Genomic DNA, 19643 nt, shown 5'->3' with positions numbered 1-19643 from the left:
CGAAAAACATTATTTGCATTTTACTTTTCTGCAAAGTAAATGCTCAGTGAATATGTTAGGTATTCATACAGTATGCATGTCAGTTTGTATATTCCTGCCACTGCTACATTGTTGAGTCTAGATCTGTCACGGTTCATGAATGCACCGTCTCCTGCTCGTCTCTTGTTACGTCATGTTGATTGTTTCATGTGGGTGCAGCTGCAGCTCATTCCACCTAGCCTACTTAATGCCCTGTCTTTCGTCTCTTGTTTGTCAGATCGTTGTTTGAGGTCCTCCGTGCTTCGTGTCTGTCTTCCACCTGTTCTACTTCGTCGTGTTCTTTTTCCAGTTCGGTCAGCCTTTCATTACCAGTCATCGTCATGGATTATCACCACCACCACCTCCACCAGCGCACTCAAACACCTACTCATCTGTCTGTGCTGCTGTCGAGGTCCCTACGTCACCCACCATCATCTCCTTGTCATTACTCAACCTAAATAAATATCCATTACTCGCATTTGCCTCCTGTCCTTACTCGCAGCCGTTACAGAATGATCTGACCAACTATGGAGGCAGCGAGTAACCCATCATCTGCCTTGGAGGAATTGCACAGCACCATTGCTCGGAGGATGGACTCCCAGGAGAGGAATCTTAACGCGCGGTTCAGGCTTTGGTGGCGCAGGTGTCCGAGCTCACCCAACAATTACAGCTTCTACAAGTTCCCACTGCGCCGCTCATACCGCCCATTCCTCCCACACCACCGGAAACCCCCTCCCAGCCGGAACCATGTCTCCCCATTCACCCTACTCGGGTGAGCCTAACTTTTGTAGAGCTTTCTTAACCCGATGCGATATGCATTTCTCTCTCCAACCTAGAACCTTCTCCAATGAACGAGCCAAGGTGGCTTTTGTTCTGACCCTGCTCACTGGGAGGGCAGCATTATGGGGAACGGCGGTGTGGGAAAATCAAGATTCATGCTGCGCCTCCTTCCATACACTCTCCGCCGAGATGAGGTGGGTCTTTGATCGGGCCGTCGCCGGGAGGGAGGGGCGAGGATGCTAGCCAGAATTATGTCAGGGTGAAAGATCCATCTCAGACTATTACATCGAGTTCCATACTCTGGCGGTGGAGTGTCATTGGAACGAGGAGGCGCAGTGGGACATGTTCCTGCATGGGCTGGCTGACCGCATCCAGAAGGAAATCTACACCCTGGACCTTCTCACTTCACTCAATGGGCTCATCGAACTGGCGCTGAGGGTAGATGCACGTCTGACGCGAGTGGAGCGACGGAACCTACCCAGCTCCACACCTAAGGCCCAATCAGACGTGCGAGTCAGCGGCGGGGACACGGCCAGCCCCTCCTATGATCACGAGCCCATGCAGGTAGGGCGAGCTCGGCTTTCCCGGGAGGAGAAGGAGAGGCGGAGGTCCCTGGTCCTGTGCCTCTAGTGCGGGGGGACCGGTCATCATGCCTACATCTGTCGGGTAAAAGGGCCAAGCCCGGTAGTAAGTATGAGGCTACTATCGGGTGGGATCTCCGCCGAGAAGACCTCATCATCATCTATGCTCCTCCCGCTAAGACTAAGATGGTCAGCACAGATTCACAACTGTCAAGCACTACTGGACTCTTCATGGAAATTTCATGGACAAAACACTAGCACATAGACTTCACATTCCCCTCCGACCCCTCATGCACCACATCACGGTTCACGCTCTAAATGGACAGAGACTACCGGTCATCTCTCACATCACTGAAGACATCGCCCTCATCTCATCAGGCAACCACTCGGAAACCATCTCCTTCTACATCCTCGACTCTCCTCTTGCCACCCCAACTTAAACTAGTCCTCGGTCACCCCTGGCTCCTCTTACACAACCCCAAGATAGACTGGCAATTAAATTCCATCCTGACCTGGAGTAACAAATGTCATGAGTCTTGTCTAGTGTCTGCTTGTTGTCTGTTTCTATGTCTGTGTTTCAGGAGGAGGAAGTGGATTTGTCTAACGTGCCCGCGGAGTACCTCCACCTGAAGGAAGTGTTCAGTAAGTCTCGTGCTGCTTCTCTCCCTCCCCATCGTCCCTATGACTGTGCCATAGATTTACTGTCAGGTAAGTCTCTGCCTAAAGGCGAATCAGTTTCTGTTCTAGAAAGGGAGGCTATGGAGAAATATATTTCTGGTTCTCTAGCTTCTAAGTTCATCCGCCCTTCCTATTTTCCAGCGGGGGCGGGGTTCTTTTTTGTGGGGAAGAAAGACGGATCACTGCGACCTTGCATTGATTACCGGGGACTGAACAACATCACGGTAAAGAATACTTATCCTTTGCTGTTGATGTCTTCAGCCTTCGAGAGGTTGCAGGGAGCGTCGATTTTAACGAAATTGGACTTACGTAATGCTTATCATTTGGTCCAGCTTATCATTAGGGGCATCAGGGAGGGGGATGAATGGAAGACCACTTTTAACCCCCCTCGGGGGCACTTTGAATACTTGGTCATGCCCTTTGGGCTCTCCAACTCCCCAGCGGTCCTCCAGGCATTTGTCAATGACATGCTGCGAGATATGATTAATCAATTCATATATGTCTACCTGGACGACATATTGATTTTTTCCTCTTCTCTCCAGGAACACGTGCAGCACGTTCGACAAGTGCTTCAGAAGTTCCTAGAGAATGGGCTTTTTGTCAAGGCGGAGAAATGCGAGTTTCATGCACAGTCTGTTCTGTTTCTTGGGTATATCGTGTCGACTGAGGGAATACGCATGGATCCTGAGAAAGTTAAGGCTGTGGTAGAGTGGCCAAGTCCAGATTCCCGTAAGGCCCTACAGAGGTTTCTGGGGTTCGCCAACTTCTACCGGGGTTTTATTCGCAACTCAGCCAACTAGCCGCACCTCTGACCGCCTTGACCTCCCCCAAAACTACGTTCAGGTCATCAGACACAGCCGAGGCTGTGTTTGCCAAACTGAAGAGCTGCTTCATTTCAGCCCCTATCCTGATCACCCCTGATCCATCACGTCAGTTTGTGGTGGAGGTCGACGCGTCGGAGGTTGGGGTAGGGGCGGTGTTATCTCAACATTCTCCCTCAGACGACAAGGTGCACCCATGCGCGTTTTTCTCTTATCGATTATCCCCTGCCGAACGCAACTATGATATTGGTAACCGAGAGTTGTTGGCAGTCAAGATGGCATTGGAGGAGTGGTGTCACTGGTTAGAAAGAAGGATCGGGGGTTCCTTTTATAGTATGGACCGACCACAAGAATTTAGAATATATGAGTACTGCCAAAAGATTGAACTCCAGGCAGGCTCGGTGGGCACTTTTTTTTCGGACGTTTTGACTTTGCTCTCTCGTACCGCCCGGGTTCCAAAAATATTAAACCCGATTCTTTGTTCACATATTTTTGACCGTTCCGAACGCCCGTCCACTCCCGAGTGCATTTTTCCTGAGACATTAGTGGTCTCCACACTCACATGGGAGATCGAATCGAAGGTCAAGACAGCCTTAGAAGGGGTAACACCTCCGCCCGGGTGCCCACCGAAACGATTATTTGTGCTGGAGGGATTACGGTCCAACGTCATCCAGTGGGGGCATTGCTCTAATGTGGCTTGTCATCCAGGAGTTAACTGTACTAAATTCTTAGTCAAGCAAAGATTCTGGTGGCCACTTATGGCTCCCGACATTCACAGTTTTGTTTTGGCTTGCTAGGTTTGTGCCACTGGTAAGACTTCCAATCGACCCCCTGATAGGTTAATTCAACCGCTGCCGGTTCCTTCGAGACCCTGGTCCCACATCGAACTAGATTTTATTACCGCCCTCCTGCCCTTCCAGGGCAACACGGTAGTTTTGACCGTGGTGGACAGGTTCTCAAAGGCTGCCCAATTTATTCCCTTGCCCAAATTACCCTCAGCCAAGGAGACAGTTTTGACCATTGTAGATCACGTCTTACGTTTACATGGCCTCCCGATAGAAGTGGTTTCCGACAGGGGATCCCAATTTGTGTCCATATTTTGGCGTGAGTTTTGTAGATTACTGGGAGTGACTGTAAGTCTGTCCTCAGGGTTTCATCCCCAGAGCAATGGTCAAACCGAGAATGCCAACCAAGATTGGGAAAGGGTGTTGTGATGTTTGGTTTCCAAGAATCATTCCTCCTGGAGCCAACAATTGTCAATGGTGGAGTACGCCCACAATACCTTACCAATATCAGCTACGGGCCTATCTCTGTTTGAGAGTAGTGTAGGTTACCAGCCACCTATTTTTCCCAGTCTGGAATCCGAAGTCGCGGTCCCCTCTGTTCACACCTTCGTCCAGGAGTACAGGAGAATTCATCCCACTTTTCATGTATCTAAAATAAAGCCTGTATTTCATTCTCCTATTAATCTGCCTACCCCGGTTTTCATGTCTGTCTTCCACCTGTTCTACTTCGTTGTGTTCTTGTTGCAGTTCGGTCAGCCTTGGATTACCAGTCATTGTCATGGATTATCACCTCCACCAGCGCACTCAAACACCTACTCATCTGTCTGTGCTGCCGTCAAGGTCCCTGCGTCACCCACCATCATCTCCTTATCATTACTCAACCTAAATAAATATCCATTACTCGCATTTGCCTCCTGTCCTTACTCGCAGCCGTTACAATATCAGCTGGAGATATATCTTAGATATCTGTTCAAATCCACAAAATCAAAATTGATTCAATTTTATTTAAAACAAAAGTTAAACCAAAATGAAAAATGATTTGCTTTGGTAACCCTCAATAAAATCTGAAAATAGATAAATAAATAAAAATCGCGGTGTAGAGATTTCAGTCTAATAAAGAGGAAGGAGACCGGAGTCGGCGTACGGGGCTCGTAGGATATTTTATTTACTTGACTAAAACAAAAATAAACAAACGCGGCAGGTGCACGCACTTCACGGACGTTTCAATCTGGCAGTCTTTGTTTCTCGCGCTCCCGTTGCAGACTTCGCTAAACCACGCCTCCCCCGCCACATACCCCAACCGCCCGACTCAGGCCGGGGAGCCATCTGGCCTGCAGCCCCCCCCCATTCCTGGAGAGGAAGTCGGCCACAGCCATCTGTGCCCCCACCCTGTGAATCACCTTGAACTTAAATGGCTGTAAAGCTAGATACCAGCGGGTGATTCACACATTGGTATCCTTCATGCGTTGGAGCCACTGGAGGGGCGCGTGGTCTGAGCAAAGGGTGAACTCCCGTCCCAGGAGATAGTAGCGAAGGGTGAGAACCGCCCACCTGATGGCCAAACACTCCTTCTCTGTGGTGCTGTACTTAGTCTCTCTCTTCGAGAGCTTTCGACTAATGTACAGCACCGGGCGGTCCTCCCCCCACCTCCTGGGACAGGACCGTGCCCATCCCCCTGTCCGACGCGTCAGTCTGCAAGAAAAAGGGGAGAGCAAAATTAGGAGAGTGCAGGAGCGGCCCGCCACACAGGGCAGCCTTAACTCGGGTAAAGGCCTGTTGGCACTGCTCAGTCCACTGGACCATATCTGGCACCTCCTTTTTAGTGAGGTCAGTCAACGGGCTGGTGAGGTCCGAATAACGAGGAATAAACCTCCTGCAATATCCCGCCAGCCCCAAGAACTGCCTCACCTCCTTTTTGGTCTTGGGCACCTATCCACAAAATGGCTCGGATCCCCGTAACGCCAGCAGGCCGGCCCAGGCCTCCCTGCTGCCCTAGTGGCAGGAAGTGGGTCAGGGGATTGGCGTGGGGAGGCAGCAGAAGGCTCCTCACATCCCTCACGTTGAGGTGCAGCCATGGGGAAGAGAGAGAGAGAGAGACAGAAGGAAGGGGCTCGCCGACCCCGGAGCACGCCGCCAGCTGATCCTCCGCCAGTTGGATGGCCAGATCCAGTCTTCTTTGGGAGACGGGAGATGAACTGTTCCAGCACCACCGTGTTGATGATGGTCTCGGTGTCACTTCCTCCGGCCAACAGCCATTTGTGGCACGAGTCCCGGAGCTGCTGTGCCAAGACAAAGGGTCGGCCCGCTTCAGTCAGCTCCAGCGACCGGAAGCACTGACGATGTTGTTCGGGGCTGAGGCCGACCCTCTGGAGGATGGCTCTTCTAAGATCGGCATAGACCAGGAGGTTCGGGACAGGCAGTTGTTGGGCAGCCTCCTGGGCCTCCCCCGACAGCAGTGAGGTCACCCGGACGGGCCAGCTGTCCATTGGCCACCCACATGCCTCCGCCGTCTTCTCAAAGTCTTCTCGCTGTCAGATTTTCCTACCTCCCACTAAAACAGTGGGTAGTACAATTCCACAACGAAAAATGCTACTGTAAAGTTATGGTTTATTAACGTCTACACCTACCACAACCTTAATCATACTCTTACAGTACTGCAAATACAGTAATTATGTGTTATATTCGCGGTTGTAGCTAGAAGGGATACAGCTACAGGAAACCAACAATAAATATTATTTTCTACCAATTAGATTGCGTTTTTATTAAAGTCTACACCTACCCCAACCCTAAACCTACCCTTACAGTAATGCAGATACATTAAATATCGTTGTTTAGCATGAGACAAAGGATGCGATATTGAAGTGCTCGTGCGCAGTAAACCCGGGTAGGAAAATCTGACAGGGTAGGATAAAATGTCAGGACACCGGCACTGGGGGAGGCCGTCCTCATCCGCCCCTCCCGGTCCAGCAAGCTCCGGAACAGCTCACGGTCTTCCTGCTGGGCCTGCATCATGGCCTGAAACCGGCAGTCATGGTCGGCCCGGAGATCCAGCAGGGCTTTGTGTTCTTCCTGATGCAGGCCCGCAAGCGATGTTATGATGTCCGTGAATGTCGATGTTGATGATCCTGACGGAGTCTGCATGGCGGTATTGCTCTCCTTCCTCCCGGGTTTCGACACCAGTGTAGAGATTTCAGTATAATAAAGAGGAAGGAGACCGGAAGGCGTACGGGGCTCGTAGAATATTTTATTTACTTGATTAAAATAATAATAAACAAACGCGGCAGGTGCGCGCACTTCAAGGACGTTTCACTCTGGCAGTCTTTGTTTCTCGCGCTCGGCGGCTCTCCAGCTCGTCACTCCTATGAGTCCCCGTCTCTCTCATCTTCTGCCGGCTGTCGCACCGCTTAAATGATGGTTCCCCACACCAATCACTGCAACGAGATCCAGCTGTTAATAATTTCTCACCTGAACCACTTACCGCCGCTCGTCTCTTCACTCGCGCTCCCGTTGCAGACTTCGCTGAACCACGCCTCCCCCGCCACACGGGGGTGCAATGCTGTTTCATGCATTCGGAGTTGTTTAGACTGTTAAAGATTTGGATTCTCATGCTATCAAGGACAAAGTAAAAAAAAAAACAAATGGACTTATGAAATTTCTTTACAAATCACCTTACTTTCTTGGGTTTGTATAAGTTTTGGTCGTGGCTCTTCATGATGTAGACAAGGGTGGTTTTGACTGTAAGGGAAATGTAACTTTGTTCAGCTTCCTAAAGAACCCAGCATTATGTAAAAAGTGGATACAGTTTGTTTTTCCAGGGCAGCAAAGGAGTTTCCCAAGTGTGTTTGTCAAAAAACATTTTATAAACAAGCCCCAGTTCAATAGTTGGATTTGCACATTGTTTGATACTGAAGGATGGAGCGGTCCCAGATATAAAAAATCATGGTCATGATTCAGAACTGCATACGGTAAGTGATACGTCATCAAATGTCTTTTTTGTTGGCATTCTGTCACGCTGTCAGTCTCTGTTTTCCTGGGTGTTCCCTAGTGAGCTCACTTCTCCTTAGGCACTTCACCATAGGCACTTTAATTCCTCTAGTCTGGTTCTGTCTTCACAGTAATTGCACTCCAATTAGAATCGCACAGGTGCTGACAATCCTCTGTCATTAGTTACCCTATGTGTGAGTTGTCTTCGTCTCCCAAGTTTCCCTTTACCTTCTTGTTCCTCCGAGTTTCCTATCCGTTTCATCCGGTTCCCTCTTTTGTTTGGTTTGTCTCTCATGACTGTTTATTTTGTATTTTTACCCTTCTGTAAATAAAACCCATACTTGCAATTGGATCCTACCCTCTCCTTGTTTTTTCCCAAACCCAACCGTCACACATTCAGTGCTCAAGTGCTCGTTACTTTTTAGCTTTCCCCACAGCGTGCCTCCAGGAGCTTGGCTTTTTCCAGAGAGATTCGTAAAACTGTATCCTCTTTTATAAATATGATAAAACTAAAGACTTTTTGACATATGAAGGATGCAGTACTACTCTATAGGTACTCAAGATTAACATGAGTTTGGTTGAAACTGTGTTTGTTATGCTCCCTTTAACCATTCCCACTCAACCTTCCAAGCGAGAAATATGGAGAGGAGGATCAATAAAGTAAATCCTGGTCTATATTCAATATCCTGTTTCACTTGGAAATACGTCACAATACTTCAGTAAAGTTGGTAGGAACTTTTGGTTTGCACAGACTTTAAACAACACACAGTGTTTTGTCAAAATGTTTTGATACCCTAATATTCAATATATATATATATATATATATATATATATATAAAACATATTTAATATGACATATTCCCACCTGCTGAAAAAAAAATCTACAAGAAATGGAAAGAATTTGTTTTCATGACACAACATAATTTGGCCACTGGTGTTTCACAGGGCTCAGAACTCTGACCATTTACATTCTTCATTTACACCAAAACAAAGTAAAAATTACCATCTATAACAGATTTCTCATTTCTACTTAGAAGATAAGTACAACAAGAGCTTATCATTTCTGCACTCTGCACTCTGGATTATAATGTCTACCATATGTGATGTCTTAAATGTATATGGTGCAGTAAAAGTTATCGAAGATACAAATAATTTGAATCAAACCATTGAGAAACATTTCTGATTGTTAAAATGTGTATATGGAATGAAGATAACCAAAGTAAGCCTTGATTAAAACCTCACACACCTCCTTAAAGCCCATATTTAGAAAATGAAGCAAATTTATTACCATGTAGGAACCCTGATATAAGGATTGACCAGACAGAACTAAAACTAGACAGTCACTGGATGTTTACATGTACTACAGTACATTCACCATTATGTCACATTATGTGTTGCCTTCGGCAGAGTTTTAATGGCATACGTATGTGTGTTTGATGTACGTGTATATGATAAAAATGCATACATACTTAGCTTGGCAAGCTGTATCCTGATTCTGGTTCTACATATGTGGTCTAAATGATCTTTAGGGAAGTGAGCCGCAATATAAAGTTTTTTTGAAGCAATTACATTTAGTGGTACTGGTTTTGAAAATCCAGACAAGGACAGGGACAGACAGTGTTACATAATGAGCAAAGATGTTTTGTTCATGAGTCAAGCAAAAATGGTTTTAATACCACCCATAAACTCTGTCCTTACGCAAGTGAAAATGATCAGGAAAGCCTTTAAAGAAAACATTTAGAGACTTTGAACAGTACATTTTAGTGTACATTTAAATGTTTTGTGGAGCCCCTTCACATCCCACACTTACCCCAAACAATAAGAACAGTTTTTCCTCTTCATCAACACTTAAGTTCTTCAGATGTTTGTACTAATGTTTATATTTTTATGCTTAGCAACAGATCTACATACCAATGAAGTGTCTTATTAAAAACTGGCAGTAAGCTATAACATTATAACAACAGTTATAACATAACTTTGTATTTCTTAACTGTTGGCCAAACTCCACCAACAATGTAATAAAATTGTGTGTTTCACACTAAGTCATCATTGTGGTGATTAGAGTTCAACTGAAAACATAACCCTTATTTTCAATCCATTTACTCTGAACCAGTGTAAGAGTAATACAGAGCAAACGTATGTTTGTATATTTTAGAGGCACATACAAAAATAAGAATTAATTTTAGTTATAATATAGTTTTCATGGATCCACCAAGGAAGGCGATGAAGATGAGGGTAATCCACAAAAAAAATATTTAATTAAAATCCACAAGATACAGGAAAGGTAAAAACTCTGGGTGACAGAAACATGGGACTCTAAACAATAACTGACAGAATACTAAACATAATGGAGACTTTAAATAGGGCAGCTGATGAGGAGCAAACAGGTCATAGGAGTTAACTAATAATGACTAACGAACAAATTAATTTAAGATCTTAAACTGAACAGGAACAAAACCATATAAAAGGAAAACAGGAACAGGTAGACGTAACAGAAAAAGACACCACTAAAGTTCATAACCCTCACAGTACTCCCCCTTCCTAGAAGGTGCGGGAAGTGCCATAGCAGGACGAGCCAAGGAGGGCAGTATAGGGTGTGGGACAAGGACAAAGCGGCAGAAAGCAAAGGGCTGGTAGGACCATATCTGGTCTGATATCATTCCAGGTCAGTTTATTCTCCACTGCTCCTTCCCACCTTGTCCATGCCCGCTGTTGGCACAGCCTTACCATCCTGTTGGTCTTCACCTCCTTTACACCTGCATGGTCCTCTTGCAGGACCAGATGCTGGCTGTCCTTATCTCGTTCCTCTGTATATGAAGGATGCGGGATGAATCCCAGCCCTGCTCGCCCACCTGCCCCCATTCCCACAAGCACTTTGGGTCTCATTTGGCCCTCTGCCATTTCGTCAGATTCCAGACTTGGACAGGGGGCCTCTGCACTCCACTTCAGTGTCCTTCGACAACATATTCATGTTTCTCGAGGCAGTACCAGTTCGATGTTATGCTCCCTGATATAACTCTCAACCTGAAGTTCCCATAGTAATCCAGGATGAGGTTGTTGATTTTACAGGGTATGTGGTGTCGATCTAGAGTGGTCTTAACCAGCTTGTGGTGCATCAAACTATATGCATTGGCAAGGTCCAACCAAAGCACTACTACGTCTCCATTTCCCACTCGTGTCTCCCTAATCAGTTGTGTGACCACTCCCATATGTTCCAGACACACTGGCACTCCAGGAATACCACCCTTCTGTTTTTATGTATCAATGTACTTGTTCTTCAGTAGGAAATCTGTCATCCTTCTGGCTAGGATGCTAAAGAAGATTTTACTCTCCACACTTAGCAGTTCGAAACTGCTCCAACTTAGCTGAATTCTTCTCCTTGGGGATCCAGACTCCCTCTGCCTGCCTCCACTGTTCTGAGATAGTCCCTCTATGCCAAACCACTCTGAGTTACTTCCAAAGGATACGCCACAGCCCTGGGCAGCGTTTGTACTCCTTATAGGGTACTTGAATGGGCCCTTGAGTAGAACTGGCTCTGGCTGCTGTTACCACCTCCTGAACTTCCTTCCAGGTGGATTCTGAGATGTTAAAACCACTGGTTCTGGTACATCTAGGAGAGCTGTCTGCGGTCCTAGCTCTTGCTCTCTGTCTGGATCAATCAGGGTGTTTTGCAGGAAGTGATCTACCTCTACCTTAAATCAGCCCAGACGACTGCTGTGCTTCTCCCCTAATTGCCACTTCATAAAGCCAAAGGGGTTGGCTAAAAAAAGGAGGTCTGCCTCCTAGCTCTCTCAATTCAAGGCGAGCGTGATTTCACCAAGCACAACATAGTCCTGGATCAACATCCTTGTTAATCCTGGAACAATATTGCAATCAACAAATCAGAATTGAGATAACTTTTCAGAAAATATCTGTTTCTAGGCTTACAACCCGAGTTAGGTGCTTCTAGACCCTTGTCAATCAGATATCATTTCCCACAAATTTTAGGAAAAAAATAAAGGGTATGGTTAGGTTTAGGGGTAGAGATTGGTTTAAGTCTATATTTTTGGACAATAATGTTGATCCAGGATAATCAGAAGATGTTGATCAAGGAACATGTCTTACTTGGCAAAATCACAGCGACCCTCAATCCTACATCTCCTGTGCCATTCAGCTCTTTGGAGGGTCATTAGCTTCTTCCTGATGGTATATCAAAGCTCAGCGAGAGTAGTATTCTTCTCTTCAGCTGCTGCCTTGAGCTGCTTCATCAGCATCAGCATCAGCAGCTCTTTCCCATATTGCTGGATCTTATCTGCCCTACTATTCTTGGTGTAGGTAGACTTGAATCTATACAGATACAGGAAAGGTAATAGCTCAAGGTGACAGAAACATATTTGTTTCTAAAGAATAACTGACAGAAAACTGAACAGAAAGGAGACATTACATAGGGCATCTAATGAGGAGCAAACAGGTGATGGAAAATAAAACTAATAAACCTAAACTGAACGGGAACAAATCCATATTAGGGTAAAAAAGGAAGAGCCAGATGTAACAGAAAAAACAACAACACTAGAGTTCATAACCCTAACAATAGTACACTAAATGTTTATTCGCTCTATAAAGAATATAACATTTTTATAAATAATTTACAGAAATTAGTATTTCCAAGATTACTGGGATGAAGTCATCACTCAGCATACAAAACTCAACAACGCAATTAGTTTGAGTATTTTGCAATCATCAAACTGAATTTTAGTTAAATAAGAAGCAACTTAAAGTGGATGAAACAGCAACAGCAAAAAACAAAAAACAAACAAAAAAAACATTTATGCCAAAGTGCATGTTGGGAAATGTAGACATGGATAATCTTCTACAGTACAATGTTGTTACAATATAGTATTAGCCTGGCCCTGTGAAGGCTGGATACTATTTGGAACTACTTGTGTAAATAAAATTTGTATGATTTTGAAATGCTTTATGAGAACATCATGCAATGTCAATAGCAATAAATTTACTGCTTTATTTTTTGTGAACATTGTCATTCTTAAATATTTTTCAATAAATTATTATATAATGTGTGTTATCATGTTAACTAATTACAGTGTTCTGCAATAATTTCAGTTTGAAGAGAATTAATATAACAGTATGAAATTTATTCATATTACACCTATTAATCAAACATTAAATAGCTTTTTTAACAAGTACAGTTAAGGTCCTTTTGCGGTGAAACTAATGAGGTTGTTTCTTTAATGATAGTGTTGACTTAATGTTGGCATGAATGGGATTAAATGTTGGCCTGGCTGGACAAACTCACATTTCACAAGTCATTAAATTGAACCATTGCTTTCAGATGACCACAGCAATGGCGCCTCAAAAATGAGTCCAACACTTAAATCAAAGTAGTCAGAAGGTTTTAAGCAAATATACTTTAGTAATACCTTTATCTAAAAGCATTTTCCGAATACTGACACTAATCTACTTCAAGGGTACTTGGAAACTGATACCCAAGGTCTTAAATTTGAATTATAAGCATTCCATCTAGTTCTATTGTAAAATGTTGCTTCAAGTTCCATTTAAATCTGTTAGTTTACAAGGTTCAGTTCCATTTGTTAACACATATTTTTCTGGTAGTAACACCCATGAAAATTATTGTAACAAACAAAAAGCAATGTAATAAATAATAAAAGTGTACTACAAAAATTACACACACAAATTAAGAGCCCTCTGACCGTCCCATAGACACCAAGGAAATGCTATCAAGGCTCAGAAATGTAGCAAGGACATCATTAAAATAATCAATGTGACATTAGTGGTTCAATCATAATTTTACAAAGCTACGAGAATACTTTTTGTGCACAAAGAAAACAAAAATAATGACTTCATTCAACAATTCGTCTTCTCCACATCACCCTATAGCGCCATTTTGTAGAGTATCACATGTGCAATGTATGTACACGGATATGCTGTTTACGCTTTGATCTTAACTGCAAACATACGTTTCATGCGTTATTTATGTATGTGATACTCTCCAAAATGGCTCTATAGGGGGACACGGAGGTGCCACATGGATTATTTTAACAATCTTCTTGCTATATTCAAATAGAAACAAGCTATTTTATAGTGAAAAAATGTTTCACAATACTGCTTTTGCTGTATTTTGGACCAAATAAATGCAGGCTTAATGAGCAGAAGAGGATTCTTTAAAAAACATTAAAAATCTGTTAAAATCTTTTTTGGATTGGTAGTGTATATTCAGTATGTTACAGTAAGTTCAAGACTTAGGAAGTGGGAACTTGCAAACTTAACTTTAATAACTAAATAAACATAACATTGTTACTAATCACAAACATAACCTATCACTTGATTTCTGTAACCCAGTGGCCAATCAGAGGAATTTCGCTAGCCAGATAGCCAGAAACCACTCACTGCTCAAAACACCAGAGTTTTTGTTCAATCCTGAGTTCTTGAAGCCTGCGAATCCTCTCATTATAATGAGCAAAGTGTAGAAGTGATGTAAAAAGAGATTAATTGTGCCACGTTAAGAGATTAATTGATTATAGTGGAATTTTCTGAGATTGCGATCAACTGAAAATAGTAACAGTTCTTTGCGTTTAGTGGGTCAAATCACTTTAGAAAGAAAAAATAGGGTCGCTTCTAAAAAAAGTTTGAAAACCTATGGTTAAGAATAACACTAAAATTTTCATTTTTCACAAACACATAGGCCTACTTATAAAAAAACTACAAAAAAGAGATTAATTTTGCTGTGAACCTTTCTTATATACCTGACAAATATCTATCAGACTTTAGGTAACTATATATAGGTTATATAATATACTGTATATAATTATACAGTATAGTGATATTCTTAATTTCTGAGGTGCCATCTTCTTCAATTGATTTAACACACTTTCTTTTCCATGGAGAGGACGTGTAAATTTTTTAAACGTGCCTGGTCCCTACTGTTTCTTAGCCATATGCGGATGCCTCAAATCTGGACTAGTCAAATCTCATGAGAGAAGAATTGTTTTATTTAGTTTCCTTCAATTAAATTGCTGCAGTGCAAATAAAAACATAATAAAGATTTTTTTCTGAAGTTTTAATAAAGCAGAAAGCTGTAGAAGAAACATGAAGCTGTAGCCCAAATAGCAGGGTCTAGTCACACCCTTGTTCACCCCTTTAAGGAGAACACAAACTAATAACAATAAGTCTACAGGAAACAATTTATGCATTTTGAGGAGCAACATTAAACACAACTGAATCCAATTATGCCTGCAGTACTGTTTCCGGAACACTAGATTGTTTTGTACAGTTTTGTGCGAGTACAGCATTGAGTCATTCACTGTATGATAACAATTAAATAACATTTAAAACATGTGCTTCGTATTGCACATCCATTAGTAAAAATACGTTTTCCATTTTTTCCTTTTTTTTTTTTAGGATTAGGTACTTTTAAGAATGATGCATGAATCATTTTCACTAAACGGTTAATTTGGGATGTGCAAAAATTACTCCCTTTCAACATCTTATTCATGGTTACTCATCGTGTCTAATTATAAACTAAGCATTTGAGCAAGACACCATCCAAAAGAATCTTACCAGACAGGAAATGTACCTTCAATTATAGCCTATTTTCATCCTGGGTATGAAATGGTACAGACTGCGTAGGCGATACTTATGTCACTATTACTAACTTCCAGACACAAGTTCAAAGGTTCTCTACATTCACAGTGTTTCTAAATGCAGATTTGTAGTATGTCAAACAAACCAGTGACATGTAGATCTTCAGCCTGAAGTCAGTGTAGTTCATTGAAACAGGAAGTATGGTTCTTCAGTCATGGTGGAAAATGGGGGTGGAAATCAAAATACAGCAGACGGTATAACATCCGTGCATACACGACCTGAGTACAGACATGTGGGATGAGAAAAAACAACGGCTTCATGAAAGACATGTGCCATGTCACGTCGTTTTGACCAAAACACAACGATTTACTGTAAATGATTTGGTTTTGAAAAGTTGTGGCTCACAAGGCTGACATAGCTATAGTGTTAAAATACAGCATTACAGACTTTTTACAGAATCTATCATACAGAACGTTTGCCTATTTAATATTACATATTTTATTATATTAATTATTCAATAAAGTTTTTAAAATATTGCCACAAATATATTCTTAAACTTAGGTAGTTAAAAAAAGAAAGAAAGTAAAAAAGAAAATACAAATAATAATAATAATAATAATAATAATAATAATAATAATAATAATAATAATAATCAGAAAGGCTTTTTTTTGTCAAGTTAAAGGTGCACTATAAAACAGATAACATAAATGTAATTTGCAGGAAAATGCTTTTATGTCAGATGTGCTTTGACACAGCTGTTTGTTACAGATCACTGTGCTTAATCACCATAGAATACTGTATAGTGTTCCTGTAGCTCAACTGGTAAAGCACTGCGCTAGCAAGCAAGCAAGCGCAAGGATGGGGGTTCGATTCCCCGGGAACACATGATATGTAAAAATTGATTGCCTGAATGCACTGTAAGTCGCTTTGGATAAAAGCGTCTGCTAAATGCATGAATTTAATTTTAATTTAATTTAATACAACAGTGCAGTTTTCTCATTCATATTACCCATAGGAATTTAAAAAACTTCTTCAGTAACGAGGATCAAACCAACCAGTTACAATGTGTTTTAAAAGCTTTGATTTGAATCAACTGAAAATTGGACAAAAAGAAAAACCTACAAGGTGAAAAGATTGGTTTGTTGAGATTTTTTGATTGTTGGAGGTTTTCCAAAGTCATGGTTGTTGTGTTCTTCGACTAGGAATTCTGCAGTCGAAAAGTAAAAAAAAAAAAAAAAAAAAGTCACAAAAACGCATGCTGATGGTTTCAACAAAAGCATAAACCATTGATTTATGTCTTAGAAGCTCTTCTGGGATGCATTGCACAGTATTTAAGAGCAGATTTTTCATGCTACAACATGCCCCACTGATAACTGATTTTCAGCCAAGTTTTGCATTTGACTCTTTTTATCCATTTTGACTAGCTGCTGTTTTTTTTTTTTTTTTTTTTTTTTTTGACATCTGTTGATTTCTCAGAGCTCAGCCAGAGTTGCGCTTAGAGCTGTCAATGCTATAGTAAAATCTAACTAGCTAAGTAGACCTATTTCCAAACAAAATTGTAGCTACACTCCACAAATGAGCCAGACCTTGTTTTCTTTATTTCTAGACGTGACGTAAACATCCAAGAACAAATGCCTTAAGCTTGGTACAGTATTTTCCCACATAATCTGACCTGACCTGACAGCTACAAATAATAAATAAAGTACTACATAGAGAATCAGGTATATTCAAGGCAAGTATATCAAATTGAACAGGTACGTTTTTAATATACTGGCTCAGGCTTCGAAAAATGCTCCTGGAAGGTCAATGTCCTGCAGAGTTTCGCTCCAACTTGTCCCACCATACTTGCCTGGAAGTTCCTGTCCTGAAGACCTTAGTTATCTTGGTTCAGATGTGTTTTAATTCAATAGAAGAGCTGAAGTCTGCAGGAAAGAGGCTCTCCAGGAACAGAGCTGTACACCTCTGTACTAGCTCAGTGATAGAATTTTGTTAGTGTTTAAGCAAAAGGTTTTCTTTTTAAAACAATCTAAGAATAGACTGAATCTAAAACAAAAGAAAAGATGCATTTAATGTAGCCCAAGCATCATCAACTCACATCTTTATGTAAACACCACTTGAACTTTTTAGAGGTATATTTTGTTCCTGAAGGTGTAAGTTGTTGGAAAAGGTAAACCAAAAATAATAAGAATAAGAATATTGTTTGTTCAGATTACTAAAGTTAATTTTCTGAAATGTTAAAAAACAACAACAACAACAACAAAAAACAACTAAAGAAAAACAATCCAGAATTCAAAGCATTGATGTTCTCCTTGCCCCAGTTTTTGTCATCAAACAGAGCAACATTGTTTTGTTGATGGAAGAAGTTCCTTTTTTAAGAGGTTTCCACAAGATTAATTTTATTATTCTTATTGTGTTACTGTTGGATCTAGACAGTAAAAACTTTTGGGTGTTTTATATTTAAGCTGCATCCAAAGTGGGAAAACCAAGGATATAAATTATTTTTCCCTTTCCAGGCCCCAAATAACATTACATAATATACAGAACCAACTGAAAAGCTCTTTCAAAGCTTTGTCAATCTACAGTCTATACAGTATAATACTGCATGATCTTTAACATATTCTACTATGTCACTGTTTCCACATACTGTGTTCTTATTATTCTGTTTGCAGACTATGTATGACAACACTGTTGTTTTGGATATACCAATTATATGTATTTCAGTTTGAGTCAGAAGGCTGCTCCACAGTATGCTATGCTCTTACAGAAAGTTGTTGTATAACTTCCTGTTTGTGTTTTCCCATTACCTTCTCCCAATCCTTCCAAGAATTCCCAAAATGTTTCATGCCTAATTTGATCCAGGGGAAATTTAACGGAAGCCGCATGTGCATTTGATATTTCTGCTGAAACTTGGGGCTTAAGAACCTACCACTTAAACCCACACACTTAGTGGTTAACATAACATGGCATTTTTTTAATGACTTTCACATATGGATATACATTGCCTAACATATAGCTGATGACTATGAAGTGCAGGCCAAATTTTCCCATATTGACTGGCTTATACGGATATTTTATTGCCATAACCATAAAAGTGTCCAAATGGTTTGTAGGACTTGATCATGTTATTCCCCAGTTGTAAAACTGTAAAGTGCAATCTAGACCACATCTGATATTAATGGCTTAATATAGTTTTAGCAGTTCAGAAGCTGATACAGTATTTCAATTCAACGGTCCTTTAAAAACATGCCTGGGTATGTATAATCCATATAGGTAATGTGTTCCTGCAGAAACTTTCCAAACAAACTGACCTCAAAGATTAATGGTTTGGGGCCTATTTAATGGCATACAACATGGAACTACATTGGTTTAAGTCTTGTAAAGGGTGACATCAACTTCATAAACTAATGTTGTGGATCAGGACTGAATTGAAGCCATGTGGCCTTTTTTACTTAATTTCCAAAGCCACCAAACCACAGTACAGAGGCAAAGACTAGGCTGATTAGAATGCAGTCCTGGTGCATGCTTCACTAAGTTCATAAAGTCCAACCTGCATAAAACACAGACATTGTGGAAAGAAAATCACCACACACAGACTTTGTGGTAATACTGAAATGTCACTGAACAGTCACGATTTATGTCTTGTGTCAGTGATGGTTTCATCAGTTGAAGCAGGGTTTAGTTTAGTATGTCAACCTATTCTAATGTTTGCCTTGGCCCTGTTAGTAAATATTCACTCACATAGTGACAGTGACTTATTGGGATTAAAGTTTAGTCGAATTAAAGAAAAACAATTATGCGACAGTCAAACATGCAAACTCAAAATGTTCACAAAATACTAACATAAAATGACATAGCCTTGCTCATGGTTCAAGCGAAAACACCTAAACAACTTGGCTTACAATGTGCTAGTCACTCAGATGGGTTTTGCAAAAGCTACACTTCTACACTTTAAGTCACCAGATCGTACTGTCTACCAACTCTGCAAGTGTCATCACAGCACTCAACTTAGAGTAGTCTCACCTCAAAGGTCAAAGTTACTTCAATCAAGGGGGTACCTCAGGGTTCAGTACTTGGCCCCCTTCAATTGAATGTACACAACACAACTAGGACCCATTATCTAGGGACATTAATTCCTCACTATTGTTATATAAGCAAATATCTTGTTTCAGACACACCCTCCCCTAAACAAAAGCCAAGACAGATCTCCTTGCATTTCCACACAGCTAAGACATTCATCACATCTTCAAAATTGTCGGGATCACCTGTCACCTTGCCTATCACCTCTGCACACTATGTCTCCCATAATCCATTCACCTGTTAGTAAATAAACTGTTTCATCAAAGATACTCACCTTTGCCATTTGAGCCTGTGTTCACTGTCAACTATGAAGCTTTGTT

Source organism: Carassius gibelio, chromosome B10 (assembly GCF_023724105.1).
Source record: "Carassius gibelio isolate Cgi1373 ecotype wild population from Czech Republic chromosome B10, carGib1.2-hapl.c, whole genome shotgun sequence".
In the NCBI taxonomy this organism is placed as follows: Eukaryota; Metazoa; Chordata; class Actinopteri; order Cypriniformes; family Cyprinidae; genus Carassius; species Carassius gibelio.
This window is presented reverse-complemented; position numbering follows the sequence as displayed.